We start from the raw sequence: 19,449 nt of genomic DNA on the forward strand, positions 1-19,449 counted from the left end.
ATACAAAATTAATATAATCATGGGCAGGCATTACATTTTGGCCACTTCAGTGTTTGTAAAGAATATCAACTAAACAAAAAATGTCCTTTAGTCTCTATCCAGCCTCTATCTTGACCTCTGTATATGATTTCTCAAAAATCTCTTCACTCTGCTCCACAAATGAAAAAGAAGGGGGGAGGAATGTTGGTTTCATATAACCAATTTTTAATTCCATCTGTCATATATTTGTCTGCAAATTTTCTCGACATTTGTTGTGTGGCTTACCAAAAAGAACAACCTTCTGAGAAGCTAAAGAGGGAGGAATAAACATAATAACTCCATGAATAAGACACTAGATTTATTTACCTACTTGAAACAAGGTAAGGGAAATTGAATGTACATGGCTTCAACTGGAAATGAAGTACATGGACTCCAGAGGTTAAGAAGAATACTGTGTGGCAAAAAAAAAAAAATTCAAGACAAAGTAATTGTCTCCTTTGGGCTGGGTTGGGGGTCAGCACATGCGGCTCTTTGGGTCTTCTGCTGGCTTCCCTATGGCCCTTTCGTGGCGGAGGGATGGCCAGAGTCTTAGTGTGGGAGTGAAGAGCCCCTGCATTTGCCTTCATGCAGCAACAGCATTCCGCCTTCATCGCGGTACATTTGGTATTGCCTCCAGCAAAGAGGGCTGGGAGAGAACAGCAGGGGCGGATCTTGCGGGGTGGGGGCCATCCTTCCTACTTTCTTGTTGGTGAGGCCAAGAGAAAGAATGGTGTGGTGTGGGGAAGCGCTCTCCTTCCCCACCAAGCCCTGAGCACAATAGCGGAGGAGATGGCCGAGCAGAAGTGCCCCTAATGGCGAATTGGATGGCAGAGAGGCATGCCTGGCTTTCATAGTGTGATGCTGTTCGGCACCTCCAGACACAACGTGCCACTTTTGAAATGCACCGCTTTCTTTTTCCTGTGCCTTCCCCGATCTCAGCTCTTTTGCTCCAGTGAGAGCTATGTTTTGGCTTGCTTTCTGTTGTCTGTTGTCTGAATGGGTTGAAGGGAGCAGGGGGAAGGATAGGAGGGAAGGAATAGCACCTGAATCAGTGGTGGGTTGCTCCCGGTTTGCTCCGGTTCTGTAGAGCCGGTAGTAAAAATCTTCTGGCGTTCGGAGAACCGTAGTAATGGCTGGCTGGCCACGCCCCCGAACCAGTTCTCCGATCATCAGAGGTTTTGTGTTTTTTTTTTACTTTTAAAAGCCTCTTTTCTTCAGCTAAAAAAAAGGCTTTTAAAAGTAAAAAAAGAACCTCTGATGATCGTATAGGTGAGCAGGGATCATCAGAACCCTTTAAAAGTTTTTTTTAACAACCTCTTCAGGTTTTAAAAGGCTCCTCTGGCAATCCCAGCTGAGTTAAGAGCTTCTGGGCTGCCATTAGGCAACTTCAGCTGGGATCCTCAGAGAGCCTTTCAAAATCTTTTTTTCCTCTGGCCCACCCAATCCCCCCTCCTCACTTACCTCATTACAGCTTCTTTCAGGCTGGCAAAGCCATGCTTTACATCAGTTGCATCAGCTAGCAACTGAATCTGCCTGCCTGCCTGGAATCCATCTCTTCAGTTAGCAAGTGCTTTGCTGGCTGAGGAACTCTGGGAATTGAAGTCCACAAACTTTAAAGTTATTAAGGTTGGAGACCCCTGATTTAAAAATATAAATAAAATAAAATAATAAAATAAAATATTTGTGCAACTTTCTGAGATTTGGTGTGTTTCTGTAGTGTTTCACTCTAACTACACAAACACACAAAATCTCACAAAGGTGTATGTGGCATTTTGAGTGTGTGTGAGAGTCAGTTGTGTTGTGTTGTGTTGTTTGTATGTAAAGTGTGAAAGCTGGCTTTTGAGCTTTTTGTGGCTGTGTGAGGTTCCTGCTTCTTGCAGGGGCCATTTTGAGTGAAGTGCAGCTGCTTTTACATTGTGTGTGAGTCTGTTGTGTTGCGTTGTGTGTGTGTGTGTGTGTGTGTGTCTTCACAAGAAGAGGAGTCATGAGTACCAGATTTTGGACACATTCTGAAAGTTAGCTCATCTAACTTTCAAAGAGGCACCATGGTTCAAAAATTATAGCTCAATGATTCACTGTTTTGCCCAATTAAAGGTTACAGGCACAAGAGTTTTAGTAGTATATAAATAGTACGTAGATAATTTTTCAACACAGGATGGTAAGTAATTTTAATTCTGTAGACCCTGGAGAAGGTTTAGGGAACCCCAGGGATCCTCAAATCACACACTGTCATTTGAACTTGCATTTCCTGCCTGTAAGTTTTCAGGTTTAGAGCCTTCTTACTTGCTCTTGCCAGTAGTTAACAGAAGCGTGTGTGTGTGCGTGTGCGTGTGTGTGTGTGTGTGTATTGATCGCAGCTATGTGGAATAAGGCAAAATAGCTGAGAAGTTTGATGATGCATATATCTACAGCAAAAAGCTAAGAAGGAAATGAAAAAAATCAGAACATATCCCTTGCAGTACCCAACACCAAGATAAGTATAGAGATAAGCATCAAGAGCGCTTTGGTGCAGTGGTTAGAGTGCAGTATTGCAAGCTACTTCTGTTGATCACCGGCTGCCAGCAGTTTGGCAGATCGAATCTCACCAGGTTCGAGGTTGACTCAGCCTTCCATCCTTCCGAGGTGGGTAAAATAAGGACCCAGACTGTTGGGGGCAGTATGCTGATTCTGTAAACCGCTTAGAGAGGGCTGTAAAGCACTGTGAAGTGGTATGTAAGTCTAAGTGCTTTTTTGCACTTAGCTATTAATAGCTATTGATATAGATTAACAACTGACAAACAATCAAGCAGAAAACAATACCCGCATCAAGGAACTACCAAGGAGCAAAACCACATTCTCATCAACACTAGCAGGGCAAGTTATTGTACATAAACAGGGAGCAAATCCCACTGTCACTACTACTGATGATATTAATTAAAGCTCAAACTGCTCAAGGAGCTGCTGATACAGTTCTACAGAGGAATTATTGAGTCTATCATCTGCACCTCTATAACTGTCTGGTTTGGTTCTATAACCCAACAAGACAGACACAGATTTCAGAGGATAATTAGAACTGCAGAAAAAACAATTGCTACCAACCTGCCTTCCATTGAGGACCTGTATGCACAAGTCAAAAAGAGGGCTGTGAAAATATTTACAGATCCCTTGCATCCTGGACACAAACTGTTTCAACTCCTACACTCAAAATGACGCTATACACTGCACACCAGAACAACTAGACACAAGAACAGTTTTTTCCCAAACGCCATCACTCTGCTAAACAAATAATTCCCTCAACACTGTCAAACTATTTACTAAGTGTGCACTACTATTAATCTTCTCATTATTCCCATCACCCATCTCCTTCCACTTATGACTGTATGACTATAATTTTGTTGCTTGTATCCTTATGATTTATCTCTTCAAAAAAGTTTTATTTTGACATACTTATCCAATAACATATCCAATAACATATTTAATGTACCATCATATACAATTAATCGGATCTGCCCGGTCACCACCCCCTTCCTTTTCCTTTTACTCTCCTTCTCTACCTTTTTCTACTTTCCATAACCATCCTCCCCCTCTCTTATCTACATCCTCTCCTCTTTCCTCCCTACTCCTTTCTTCTCCCTCTTCCCCTCTTCCTTCCTTTCCTCCTCCTCCTCTTCTCTTTCCTCCTTCTCTCTTCTACTTCCTTCTTTCCCATCATTCTAAAGTAGTAGCCAGGCAGGTCCGATCTTACATTAATTATACATCTTCAATCATCTTTGTACATTAACTATCAATCCATTTTCTGCCCCCTCCCCCTCCCTTCCCCTTCCTCCCCACCCCCAGGACTTCCGAGAACCGAATACAGGGTATAAAACTAACAACAAAATTAAAATCTAGCACAAATCATAATCCATAGTCATTCCTTAAAACCTCCACTCCCTTCCAAAGACAAAGAAGATACTTTTCTTCCAATCCATTATATATCAGACCATTCCACTCCTAGAGTTCTCAAAGTTTCCGATTGAGTTAGTGTTTATTCTTGAATAAAGTACATAGTTTTTAATATCCAACCTTCATCAACCAATATCAAAACAACGTTCCATCTTCCAATATTCACCAAGGGTTCTTCTAAAATGTCTTTCTTCCTAAGCAGTCTCTCAAAATAGTTCATATTTCCAACTTAGTTTCTTTAATTTTTCTGTCCAACCTTCAAGGGTAAGCAATAGTCCATCTTTTCACATCTTTAACATTTATATATACAACAAATAATATTACAAATATCCAAAATATCAATTGTAATAATTAAAATCTTCACTTTACCTTACTTATATCAAATAACATTATTAAAATTACACCTATAACTTATCCAAAATATATCTATTATAACAATTACATTCTAATTAACATTACATCCATCTCTTAAATATAATATTTAATCCAGATTCCTAAATTTTACTATCTATCCTCCAAAATTAAACAATATTCCATCTTCCTATTCCTTTATACCTTAAATATATCAAATAGTACCCTAAAATTACACATTTATATCCACAATAAATCATTTACAAAATTAACCATAATCATATATAATAAAGTTAAACATTCTCCTCCCTTCTTCTGTCTTACACATTTTCACCATCTATTCACCATTCAACTTAACATCTGTTAACAAAGAATTCCCAATCTTTAATACATTAGTATAAAAATCTCGTGCTTTACAAATTGTGTTGAGAAAATACTTTCTTCCTTTATAATTCAGTGTTAAACCAGCTGGAACCTCCCATCTAAAATATATCTGTTGTTTCTTAAGCTCATCCACCAAAAAGGCAAATTCTTTTCTCTTTCTTAACATTTTAGGAGGAATTTCCTTCATCATTATTATATCTTGTCCTAATATTTGAAATTTATTTTTATAAAATGCTCGCAAAATTCCATACCTAATCCTCTTATTTGTAAAATAAATAACCACATCTCTCGGTAAGCACTTCTGCCTTGCCCACCAAGAATTAACACGATAAATTTTTTCAATATTAACTTCAAAATCTTCTGATTCCACTCCCTCTATCTGAGCAAAGGCCTGAATAAAAATCTCTTTCAAATTTTCTCCCTTACACTCTCTTATTCCTCTCACCCTTATAGCATATTCCATTAATTTATATTGTAATATAACCCTTTCTTCCTCTGCCTTATCAGCCTTAACCTGAATATCATCTATTTTATTTTCTAAATTCAAATTAATTTGAACTTCATCTATTTTCCTTTGCAAATCTGAATTAATTTGGTTAAATTCATTCAGTCTTTCTTCTGTCTGTGTACTAGATAACAATAATGGGGTAATTGATTCCTTTAATTTTTTCATCTCCCTACTCTGCTCTTCCACCAAATCTTTAAAATCCAGTATTTCTTTCTCCATTTCATTAAATTTTTGATCTATTTCTGAAAGATGAGCCTCCATAAGCTCCTGTAAAAAATTCCTTAGACTTTCTTTAATATCCTCTCTCAATTTCCGTACCTGAAGTGAAGAAATTTCCAATATTTTAGAAGTGGTTAAATCTCTTTGCTTAAAAGCCATTTTTAAACTAAGTAATATCAAAAAGAAGAAAAAAGAAAGGGGGGGAATAAAAAGAAAAAAAAAACCCCAATAAGTTTTTCTTTTTAAACACTGTAAGAAAAAGATAATAAAAAAAAAAGAATAGATTTTTTAAAAAAAGAATTCCATTTAAAAAAAAAAAATCTTGTTATTTTCTTCTTAAAGGTTCCACGCCAACAATTGTAATCAGCATTTCCTTAGCTTTCACTTTCAAAACACAAAACGCCATCTTTCTTCGTCTCCACTCTTGTAACTTCTCTGTCAGGGAGTTAAAATCATCTTACAATCCAATGCCGGCCCTCCTGCTATCGGCTTTTTCCGTGTTGACAACTTATCAAATAATCCTCTCCAGTCACGGAGATGGACGCTGCGTTTTGTTCTGCTTTTGCAGAAGCGTTCTGGATTCTGGAGCTTTTTTTGAACTATGGAAGGAGCGTTCCCAACAAACCACCAGAAATCATTCTGGGGCTTTTCTTGGGGGCTCAACTTCAGTTCAAATGCTCATCTCCTCCCTCCCTCCAAGGGCAGAGATTTACGAGCTGTTGACAGCAGATTAACGCTGTCTAAACAGCTCTCACAGAATCACAAAGAACGGGCGGACTGAGATCCGCCATTTAACACAGCGGAGCCAACCCGGAAGCCCTATCCTTATGATTTATATTGATATTGTTTCCTGATTGCTTATTTGTAGCCTATGACCATCATTGTGTGTTTGTACCTTATGATTCTTAATGAACGTATCTTTTCTTTTATGTACACTGAGAGTGTATGCACCAAGACAAATTCCTTGTGCGTCCAATCACACTTGGCCAATAAAAAATTCTATTCTATTCTATTCTATTCTATTCGGTAATGAAATGTCTGTAAGTAAACATCCAAACATCCAGAGAGTATCAAGGACTCCACAGTTCAACCCTGAGCTTAGTTTAATGACTTCTGTAAACACACCAAGCCCATGTCATCTGGTTAAGTTCAAAGTAAGTTTGAGTTATACAAATATAAACTATACCAATTTCTAGCAATATTTTACTTAACCTTAATACTGTCATTAAGTCTTTAGTACACCATTTAAAGATGAGACTTTAGCAAGCACAGCTTATCTATAATACCAGCCTTTTGATGGCAATAAAATGATGTGAAAAATATAGTTTCCTTAAAGATATGACTTGTAATTTGTTAATACTGCTGCTTTATGATCACATTCCTCACTGTTTAGTCTTCGCAGAGTTTATTGCTTGGAGTTTATTACATGGGTGGAACTTCCAGAGTCCTCTCTGCATTCTGGAAAAATGCTCTGGGAAAGAGTGTGGCAAGTTTACTTCTAAGCATGACTGTAAGACTAAACTGAGTGATAATGATGATGCAAGACAGGAAGGCTTGGTTCACAGAAGCACACCTATTTCCTGTACTAGTTGCCACCGTTACACAGGAGGCAGGGTTGTTGGTTTTTTTGCTACAGTTCTCTTTGTATTCATTAGTCATCTTTAAATTTTAGTAAGTGAAGTTCATGATATTCTGATCAAACTATCATCACCAATACAGTAGGGGTAAATAGGCTTAATGGCTACTATCCTGTTGTTTGCTACAATCAGCCAGCTACAAAAGACACACATTTTAAATTAAACAAGAGGACACCAGGCCAGAATTGTATTCCCAATCCCTTCATAAATAAGTGTTTTTCATTTCAGTTATATCATTTAGTAGGAAATATCATTCTGGAATTACTACTGATGAACAATCAGAATTAGGAGGCCTTTGCCAGACTTCCTCAAATCATCCAAAAATCTAGAGTAGTTTTCAAATATTTTATATTCACCCTATTAAAGACCATAAACAAATGCCTGACAAATCTTTAACTTTTAGCACACAAAAAGCCCCTAAAATTTTCCGTATCTCTTGCTGATGTCTTGCTGATAAAAATGAGAAACATTCTGAATGAAACAACAGCTTCCCCCTTCTGAGTATTTCATTTATATTCTCCCTTTGGAGGAAGAAAATTCTACCATTAAATTTTTACACATATACAGTATTTTATGGTACAGTCATTATACTAGCTATGCCGAAACCAATAAGAAGTATAATGAACTATAAATAAGACTTAAAAGAATCAATAAGAACCATAAACTATAAACCAATGAACTATAAAATAATAACTAGAAAGGACTATAAATGTTGTATAAATAAACCAGCTGAGCATTGTATTATTATTTTATTTATTTGATTTTTATTTATTTGATTTTTATTTATTTGATTATAAAGATGACAGGTCCCCAATTGTTACAGGAAGCTTTACTGCTAGCAAAGCCACATCACCTCTACAAGGATTCTTCTTAGCCATACTATTTAGATTGATCATATTTATTTATTAGAATTGTATCCTGCTTTCATCCAGGAACAAAAGATAGCATACACAGCAATCACTTTTTCCATTTCCCCTCACAGCAAGAAGGTAGGTTGGGCTGAGAAACAATGATTGACTTGACTCACCTAAACAGCTTCTGTGGCTAAGGAAGGACTAGAACCTGGCCTCCCTGGTGCCAGTCCAACTCCTTAACCTTTATATCAGGCTTTTCATTAGAACTTAGGCAGCTACAGAGATCACAGAACATGCCCTCGCTGCAATAGCTTCGTATAGGGCTATTATGTGACTGCTATTTAAATATCCCCAAAAGTCCAAGGGAAACGCTACATCCAGGTACATATTTGAATTCAGTAAGAAATAAAACATAAGAGCAAATCTGTGATTTCACTGAAATGCATTTGTCCAGATTTCTCCATATGTGCAGCTGTCTCCCTCTGTAATCATTAGCAATTCAGTCCTAGAGAAAGATTGTTAGGTTCACATTGGCTATTACTATAACTGGCTATTTTGCACTGGGCTACTTATAGGGGTCATTTTTGTCTTTGTATCTGTCAGAAAATACCCTGCAGCCACCACTAGAATTACTGCTATCTGGCCTCCACTTGTTGCTTGTCTTTCTTTAATAGTATGATAGTTATTTGGAAATATATGTTAGGATATATATTATTTAACTTTCCCTGGTAGGAAGACATAATGGAACTCTGGCTACACTCAATTATTTCATTTGGTATATCTCTAATTCTTCAGAGTAAGAAGCTTCTGTCAGAAATACTAGTAGTTGCTATTCAGAGACTGGCCTTCAACAAAACAACGTTTTGTGTTGCCTTTCACTCCATGGTGGAAACTTACTTGCCTTTCAGGTGCCATGAGCAACAACTCCTACCTCCTGCACAACACATAATTAACCTGTTTCCCTGTGTGGAATCTGGTGTTTTTCTCTATAGAGAGGAGAATGATTATATTCAGGAGCAGCCAAAACACGAATATTTGCATCCTTTGCATATGAGACATAGAATTCCACCCTTTTGCACCTGGATGAGTTGCTTTGTCCTTTCATCACCAATTGATGTTTGGGTGGTTTTTATCAAGTACCTATCTGGAGTCCTAAAATAAGGATACCTTAAGGGAGCTGGGAAAGAACTGTTAACAAAAGACTGTCTGTGAGAAAAGACTATTTGTAAGAAGTATTCCCTTGTACCAAGACTGCCTTTAAAGATGACTCAGAAGTTTCAGCTGGTAGAGGATACAGCTATTTAAATTTTTGCTACTGGGGTTAGACATAACAATCACATTGAATCAGTTTTATACCCATTATATTGGTGTGCCAGTGCTTTTCTGGTTTAAATTCAAAGTGTTGATTTTGATCTTTAAAAGCCTAAACAATATGTCTTCAGGTTACCAACTATAATAATATACCCTTTTTAAAAATAAATTTCAATGGTCCTATTTGCTGATCCCCATCAAAATTGGTGAATACTAAAGTCAGCACATACAAGATGGTGTCTTCTATATGGTAGAACTCCACAATGATACTTACGGTTGCCCTTACCATTAAATCTTGCCATTAAGAGGGCATTTCAAAAAAAGAAAAATCACTGTGGGATTTCTGGGGAAAAGATGTATAATATTTGCCTTTATTTTATATTTAAAATTATACTTTGTAGTAATTGATTTCATTTAGAACTAGTTTAAGCACACTTCCATTATAATTTGTTATTTTGAATGAGTTTAATTGAAGAAACAAAATATAAAACCAAAAATTATTAAAACAGTTACAAAATTAAAAACAAAATCTAAGCTATGAATAATAATAAATCAAAAAAAGAAAAAGAAAATAAACTAATGTATGTATGATATTACAAAGAAACATAAATATTGTAATTATTCCAATAAAGGAGAATATTTGTAACTTATGGTTGAAATGAGGGGTCCTTGGTGCTCTCTGAGCTTGCTTTTTTTGTTGCAAATGTTTCATTATCCTAACTAGATCAGGGGTCTCCAACCTTGGCAACTTTAAGACTTGTGGACTTCAACTCCCAGAATTCTGGGAGTTGAAGTCCACAAGTCTTAAAGTTGCCAAGGTTGGATACCCCTGAACTAGATAACATCATCAGTACTAACGCGTAGATACATCCAAAAATACATCTGAATATTTCAAAAGAAATATTGTGGTTTTTTCCCTGGTCCCTAAAGGAACATAAAGGTAATAGGATATAGCATTCTTCAGGAATGTTTAGATTACTAATATGATCTTGTATAGATTGCCCAAGCTTGCATTAAAATCTCCCAAAGCAATTTAACTTGGGAGTTTTTGAATTTAGCTCTAACATGCTTTATTCTAAATTTACTTATGTCAGGGGAACAATATGTAGATGTTTGTGGGAGTATATGTAATATAATGACAATAGATCTATAGTAGAATGTAAAGCTGAGCAAAAAGATGAAGGAGCACTTATAGTTGCATCTATGACCTTTCTTCCAAGTTATTTCTTGACCAATAGGGCAAGATCCCCTGTTGCCCAGCCTTTCTTTTTTACTTTGTGTACCAGAGTGACTCAGGACTTAAAGCTAAGTCTCAAAAACTGATCATCTCTAGCTGTTAGCCAGGTTTCTTGTACTATCGAGTCCAAATTGAACAGAAATTTAGATAAATTGCAGTTTATTCTTCCATCCTGCCTAGATTCCATGTTTATAGGATTGTATCATTAGCCATATCTATAGGGGAAGAAGAAGAAAAGCTAACTGGGGGTGGGTTATTATGTGTCCCATTTGGTGAGCTGCCTACAAATATGACATTGAAGGAACATGAAGTATTCAGGTGTATGCAGTGACTGACACCTTGGATTTTCCTTGAAGACTCAGCAAAGCAGATTGTTTGGTCCATTAAATTCTTCACCCTATTGATTTCCTTTTGTTGTAAAGTTTTGTCTGATAGCCATGTAGGTCTTCACCTGGCACTCCAATGTACTGGTGTAAAGGTTACCCATCTTAGGTTCAGTGCTACAAGAGGTCTGAAGATCACCAATATTTGGTTAGGTTTGCTTGGCCTAAAGTGTTGCTAGACTGTTATGGCTGTAGATTCATCCAGAATTTGAAACTTTTCTTCTGGGGAGTCCCTTTAGCCTGCAGTCCATGTGTTAGAACTATGACATCAAGGGAAGTGCAGATATTGTTTGGGTGATGCAAAGTCAGCCCTTTTTCATTTGTTAAAATTGCAATTGTCTTCCATCTGGTTGCTTTCCTGTTGAGAAGCCTCAGTTAAATCAAAGTTTATCAGAGGTGTTTGTAGATTGCATAATTGCTTTTGCAACCCTTGTCAGAGGATGGTGACACTAATAAAAGGTTTTGCTAGTATAAGGTGTTGTTAACAGGGTCTGTTATAAATTCCTTAATTTTCTCAGTATTTCTTTTTGTTCACTGTTAGGCAGTGCTCCAAAAGAATGAATCAGCTAAATTTTGTGAGAAACCTTTCTCTCACCACATGACTTTTTGTGATTATCTCAGTTACTTGGTGTCAAGGCCAAATCCTCTAGATTAACTGCAGTGGACAGATTATCATTCCTGGAACTAGAAGGTGATCTTCAACTTACTTAGGCAACAAAAAAAGTGAGAAAAATTGATTATCTTGTGTTGGAAGAAATGACCATCTGGATTCAGTTCCAAGTGGGGGAAAAGACACTGAAAACATGGAGACTGCTTGGAAAGATGGTTTAATGGTGGACAGGATCACATGGTTTGAGTTCCTGAACAGAAAAAGGGGCGAGATGCTGAGTGTGCCTTGGTTTTATGCCCTCTCTGAGCTTTGCATTTCCTGGGGTACAGGAAGAGTATCCTGATTGGTTGTCAGACTCTGAGGGGGTGGGGGGTCTTAGCTAGCCTTGCTGGCTGATGTAATCTTCCCAGGTGCCATATGGTGAGTTTCTGTTGCTAGATGGGTCTTTTTGTGTTGCAGATGATTGACAAAGGTGGGGGGGTTGGGTTTCTGCCTCTGGCCCATTGACAAAGATAGGGGGGAGGCAGGAAGGTGGGAGCTGCTTTGTCTTTAAAACATGTCTCTCCATTTCTCATCTAGGGAAATATATTCTGCCTTTTTAATATTTCCGAAAATATCTCATTCTTCTAGGAGTGGAGTGAGTGCTAACTTCCTACAAATCCTCTTTTTTTTTTTAAGATGTGAGTGGGACACACATATTCTTGGCAAAAGATTAAAATTGATCAGATCAGGGAGACTTGATGGATGTTTTTAATTGTTCTGATGCAAAGGGGAAGGCATTGATAGAAGCAACAGAAAAGGATTCCTTCAGTGACTCCCAAAAGCTTTCAACCATGAAGGTCTAGCAGCCAGGGGGAAAGTTCTGGAAAGAATTTTACAGTATCCAATTTTCTATGCCAATTAATTTCAGATGTTTGATATCACTTTCTGTGAGCTTCCAGACTGGTTTCAAGCAAGCACACATCCTAAAATTTTTCACAGCCATGGTTTTCCTTTACATTACAGGCTGCCCATTTCCAAGGGAGGGTTACTTGAACCTGCCCTAGCTCTTACTTTTGTGCATCCAGGATTTGTGAGTCCAAATTGAGGTTAGTCAGTGTGCAATCCAGGCTTTTTCCTTTCTTTTTTAAAGATTTTTTTTAGTATTTTTTTTTAATTACACACAATGAGCCACACAATATATACTTAATATCCACTCATGAGACCACCAGTGCAACATATCTTGCTTTACTGGGCAACTGGGCAGCATCATTTGTGAGTCACAGTCAGGGCTTAGGTTTTGGATATCACTTTTTCTGCTATCTCTTCAAGGGAGGGAATTGCCTGAGGGGGATGCCCCTCCCCCATGGAATTAGCAGGGAGAAATGACTCCTTGGGCTTTTAGTGCCACAGAGCAAAAATCAACCTAGAAGAAGCTTTGTGTGTAGGTAAGTGAAGTTTCAGTCTACTGGTAATTCTTAATGGTGTGTCTCTCTGTGTGTGCATGTGTATGCAGCTACTTTTACAATACAGACAATACAAACATTTTGGACAATTTCCCTCCCCACCAGACAGAAATCTAAGGTGTACAGAACTTGCTGTGCCAGCCATTCTCAAATACAATCCTTACATGAGTACATTAAATTGATTACAATATAAATGAGACAAGAAAGAAAACCTTACATCTTGACTCTTCCCCTCTTTATGAAAAATAAATAAATCTAAGGACAGTTTTCTGAAATAAAGAATTGTCCTTTAATTATAAGGACATCACTGTATCTAATGTGATATGTACCGTTGTTTCTCAGCAATTTCTCTGTGAATTCTAAGTAGAACAAGAAGACCAAACTTTATTCAAAAGAATTAATCCAGATTTGCCATCAAGAATAAAAAAAAGAAAAAGCAATATCATACCATTTTAAACTTCCCAGGCACTTTGTATGGCATATTTCAAATTGCCATTTTGTAAAAATTAGAATTTAAAGCACAATTAAGCAAGAGATTACTGAACTCACATAAAAAGATTTCAGTCTAGCTCAAAAGGTCTCCATAAAGGCAATGGACTATTAGCACATTATAATTAATACGGTAATTACATATATCTATATATCTATATCTATATCTATATCTATATAAATCTATATCTATATCTATATCTATATCTATATCTATATCTATCTATCTATCTATCTATCTATCTATCTATCTATCTATCTATCTATCTATCTATATACATACACATACATACCAACCATCTGCATAACCAGTATGTCTTCACTCCTTTGCTCTCCTTTGGCTCAGTTTAAATCCTGTATCTTTTTAACCACTCCATCCATTTGATAGATTGTAGTAGGTTTGCTATGGTAAACTCTTTCTACCATAGTTTAACTATGGCCCTCTCATGTTATTCTGGCCATATAGTTGAAGATAGAACACCATCTTACAAATTGTAGACAATCTTTAATTAGTGAGTTATATAGCTCACCAAATTATTTAACTTTCACTGTTAAGTAATTTACATGAACATTCTAATGAAGAATTTAAACTTTTTATGTGAAGTACTAGAAAACAGATCGTATTAAGAATAAATTCATTAGGCAATTACCTATGGTAAAAATGAATCAGCTTTCCATGCTTTCAAAATTACAATAAGATAAATCTATTTCCTTCCTGTACCTGCTAAATTTCTATTTGTTTTAGGACTCACTCTCACTGCTGTAGGATATATAGCAATATTTTCAATATAACATTGAAATTATTTTATGCCATCAGAAAGAAAAGGAAAATATCATTTGATTACTTAATAGCTTATTCCTAGCTCTTATAACTATAGTAAATATCCCTTAAAATATAGAACAAGTTGCTGATGCCAATATCATTCTTGGTCTGATCTTCTGTACCTGTTATCCTCTTCCAGAAATGCTGAAAGCATTCATTATCCATAATTTTTTTTTAATTTTGTCACAATAGTATACACAAGCATCAACATAAAATAACTACATATCATATAAGCATATATACGAGCAAAAGTATGCAATAACTATATTAATTTGATATAATGAAAGGAAACAATAGGACATGAACGGTAGGCATTTTTGTGCTCTTATGCACGCCCCTTATAGTCCTCTTAGGAATGGGGTGAGGTCAATAGTAGACAGTTTTTGCTGGATTTCACTGTGGAAGATTCTTGCAATCTTGCAAATTAGCCATGCCCCACCCTTTAAAAAGAAACCAACTTTGCTCCAGGTGTGGTTGGTTCCAGGGTTGGAGAATATATGGAATAGGTCAGGAATAATATTTCACCATTGCCTCTAAAAGAAAACATCAAAGAAGTATTCTTTCAGAGAATGACAGTGGCTTTTCTTCTTTCATTTGGGATCTGGTTGAGTAGACTAACTGGATAGGTGTTATTAATTTATTCCCAATGTGGATCTGATGGAGTGGAGGAAAGGGTTGGAAGAGTAGCTAGACCGGTTACGGAAGATAACTTACTCTGTTGTCTATCAGAAAAGAGAAAAGGGGAATTTGACCTCATTGATCTCAGTATCTTGTTGGAATGTTTTACAAATCTGACGGTTGGAAGATTTATTGGGTCATGATTCTACTGCTATCCCTCTGACCACAATTAGAAGATAAGACAGAATGGGGGGGGGTTAAGTGTGGTCCTAGGACCCAGGGGTTCTCCCCAAAAGCCTTTTAGAAGTCTGAAAAATAATATTGAAAAATAATTCAATATTAAAATTCCATCAAACAATCATGAGAAATAGTAGCAGCAGTAAATATATCAATTTTAAATTTTAATACAGTAAATATAAATAAATATAATTCATACAAAGAAAGTTCTTTGGGGACTTTCTATCATTTTTTAAAATTTTCAGAAGAATTGTCCTGTGGAGAATCTTATAAGGTACATTTTGTCTCCTCTGTTACTTAATGTTTTATGAAACTACTATGAAGGATCATTTGCAGGTCTGGTTCTAGCTGTCATCAACGTACTGATTATGTTATCATATTATGGTTGGTTGCACCGTCAGCCAGATGTTTAGACTGGATTTCGCATTTTTATTTAACTTTCAAGTTCCTCCTAAGGACTTGGGGCAAGCATATGTTGTTATTTCATGGTGTTTACATTGCAAGATGTAAATTGTTCCAAATGAAGCTACCTTTTGCAATTGACTTGTAGTGATTTTGTCAATGCCAAGGGTGTTCAAGTGATGCTCCAAATGTTTTGGAATTGCACCCACAGTGCCTGTAACTATTGGTATTATTTATTTATTTTTTGCCACAATCACTCTATTTCTATTTGCAGGTCTTGTATTTTGTGATTGTCTCCAATTCTTTTCTTTTTTTTCTATTTTGCTGCTTCCAAGTATGGCAATATCCATTATCCAGACTTCGTTGTCTTTCTCATCAGCAGTTGTTAAGGCTTTGTTCAGTGGCAGTATTCAGTCGGTTTTATCCAGTTCGGACAAACCGATGGCAGTGGCTGTGGGAGGCTCCGCCCACCCACCCGGACGTCATCACGTCCTGTTTTCGATGCTCTGCGCATGCAGGGCGCGTGCTCACATTTGCGAACTGGTAGTGAAGGTAAGTGTATACCACTCCTGGCTTTGTTGTTTATTTTGTGCAGGTAATCTGTAGTTAGACTGACAGACTAAGACTGGTGAAAACGTAATAATTCAAGTCCTAACGAAGATTCTAAGAATCTTCTGCTTTTGCTGGAATGCAGGATATAATTGATCGTTGTTTACTGTTTGTGTGTCATTTTGTTCATTTCTTGTTATTATCTATATCTATGAACTGTACCTCACTTGAAGGCCACTAGATTAAAATACGATAAACAAAGTTGCATGTCTCTGGGGGAAAGTTTAAAAAAAATAAATAAAGTACAGTAGCAGTTGATTGAAAGCCTGCCTCTTTTTGAAAATGCATTGCATGCATGATAGAAATAAAAAAGGGGAAGGGTTTCAACCAAATGGCTACAGCCACCTTCTTAACTTTCTCGATCCCTTGGGTGCACTGTGAATTATCCCTTTGGAGCCACTTTGAGAGGCATACCCCACCTCTAAAGGCAAAACAGTTGTGCCTCATTTTGGCAGCATCTTCAAGTAGTGGCACCAATAGCTAGAGGAGATTTCTAAATATGCACAGAAACTTTTCTCAGCATTTCCAGTCACTCACTATAAGTAGTAGAAAATGCCTCTGCACAGAGGAGAAGCCTTTTTCAACTAATGGAACTGCCAAGTGAGGCTTCGAGGTGGTGCCAAATGCATCAATGAGATAAACAGTCGCTCTCTTACATACTGTAAAAACCCATTTTGTGCCATTTTGATTTGTCCTAAAAGAAGACACAGGAGTAAAGTAGCATTTCAATTTGCCATAGGAAGCCTATCCCCTTTTCACCTTCCAGACTGATTGTATCAGAACCCTTCTAATCTGCTGTGCACTTTGGTGATTAAAAAGACCAAGGGTTGAACTTCCTTTCCTTTAGGGTATATGACACGTCATTCCTTTGTCATTTTCATATACAGACTTGCTTTAAGATATCAGGCAAATAGTGCAGGCAAATAGTAAAAACTATGCACAGTGATCATTTTCTTTCTATAATAATGTGTCTAGTCATATGCCTTGAACATATTACAATCCTTGCAGAACAAAATATACTGGCAGAAACAATTAAGGAATATTTCCAAATTGTTTTAAAGTATCCAAAAGTTTATTTATTTAACTTTTCATCTCTCAATCTGATCTTTATTTTTCTAAAGTGTCTTGGGAGATTATTTGGCAATCAGATTCTGTCACATTTCCTTTTCTCCTGCAATTTATTCTATTTTAGTACTTATTTACCGTATATACTCGAGTATAAGCCGAGTTTTTCAGCACGTTTTTTGTGCTGAAAAACGTCCCCTCGGCTTATACTCGAGTATATACGGCTTATACTCGAGTTTTTTTTTTTTTTCGTTTTTTTCACATTATACCGGCCGGCGCGAACTTGGCGAGCTTTTGCTTTAGCGCGGGGAAGCCCTGCCGGTGCAGTGAGAGGGCGGGGCGGGGGAGCCGCCAGCCTTCTCGGCCGAGGGAGGGAGGGTTTCGCCGACCGATAGGTGCCTCATTTCCCACCCTCGGCTTATACTCGAGTCCCCAGTTTACCCCAGTTTTTGGGGTAAAATTGGGGACCTCGGCTTATACTCGGATCGGCTTATATTCGAGTATATACGGTATTTATTTATTTATTTATTTTTCGTATTTTTATACCGCCCTATCTCCCTAGGGACTCAGGGCGGTTCACAGCCAAATAAAAATATACATATAAATACAAAATAAAACATCAGTTAAAAAACTTATTACAAGTGGCCGAATAATTAAAAATAACTTAGTTTTTGAGTTTTTCTTTACAGTTTAATTAATATGCTGTATATCATCCTTTAGCTAGCAGAAAACTGTATGAGCATAAAATTTGGAAGTAAGGGCATATCCCCACTGGAAATCCCCTTCTTGCCTCGATAGCCTCTCTTCAAACTTGAAAGCTGATGTCCTAATTTAATGTATATAGGGCATCTTAAGCATACCTATTGATTCAATCCTCTGGCTTTATGTGCCTGTCTATTTCTAGACACCACTAGCTTACAAGAAACCACTGATATGATTAGCAAATGGTTTTGACAGATGACTAGATCTATAGTTAAGCAATTTGTTAAAACTGAATTCTGGGTTTATATACACAAATTTGTGTTGGGCTTGTTTGCAATGTGGAGGTGAATTTTGACAGACATTTAAATAGTGCTCCCCTTTGTACAAAGTTAGCACCCACCCCACTCCTACAAGAATGAAATATTTTGATAAATATTTAAAAAGGCAGAATATTATATTTCCTTAAAGGAGAAACATGCTCTTGGAAAGCAGCCCCCACCTTTCTTAATAGCCCCAGCAGGACTACAAGACAAAAGACCTCCAGCTCCAGGGTGATGGGATTAAGACATAATCCTCTAGGACATAATAGGATTATTTTTTATTTATTTTTTATTTTTTATTTATTTATTTAATCACATTTGTATACCGCCCTATCTCCCGAGGGACTCGGGGCGGTTTACAGCCTAATAAAAACATACATATGAATACAAAATAAAACACCAATTTAAAAAACTTATTAAATAAGGCCGAATATTAAAAATTGCAATAAAAATAATAAAACCCTATTAAAACCAAATTAAAATTTAAAATTCTAGTCCAGTCCTGCGCAAATAAATAGATGTGTCTTAAGCTCGCGGCGAAAGGTTCGAAGGTCGGAAAGTTGACGAAGACCTGGGGGAAGTTTATTCCAGAGGGTGGGAGCCCCCACAGAAAAGGCTCTCCCTCTGGGTGTCGCCAGTCGGCACTGCCTGGCTGACGGCACCCCAAGGAGTCCCTCCCTGTGAGAGCGCACGGGTCGCACGGATTAACCCATCTAGCTGCACAGCTCACCACATGATGCAATCTAAGCAAGCTTCAACCAAACCTGGGAGCTCAGACAACCTACAGAGTTAGCTATGACCTCTACAATAGCCAATGGAATACATGTTTTTGCACAAGAACAGGAAGCTCAAGTGTAAAGCCCAAGATAAGGTATAAAAGCCACCCTCTCTCAACTTCATGTGGTCAGCTGCACCGGGATCATATGCTTGGTGGTTTTGTTCACCATTAAACCCTCTTTCCAATCAGCCTCCGTGTTTCCAGTGTCTTTATCCCAGTTTGGAACTGAACCAGATGGATATTTCTTCCAACACCTTTTATCTGTGCAAGCCTGGTGTTCTGTTTCCCTTCCCCCAATACTCCCAGCAAAGAGTCCGTCAGAGGCCTTCCTTTTTTTTTTCCCTTTTATTTACATAGATACATGTCCTGGCCACGTCTACCCACGGGCCTGCCAAGTTTCTGGAGATAACGAGGAAATTATAGATAAGGCCAGAATTACTCACGAATATATTCTTCCCTCCATGAAATAGTTAGCTCGCGCCAAATTCATTGCTTTGTCCGAGACAAAAAACCAGGAAGTCCCGC

This window comes from Ahaetulla prasina, chromosome 4, assembly GCF_028640845.1.
Source record: "Ahaetulla prasina isolate Xishuangbanna chromosome 4, ASM2864084v1, whole genome shotgun sequence".
NCBI lineage: Eukaryota > Metazoa > Chordata > Lepidosauria > Squamata > Colubridae > Ahaetulla > Ahaetulla prasina.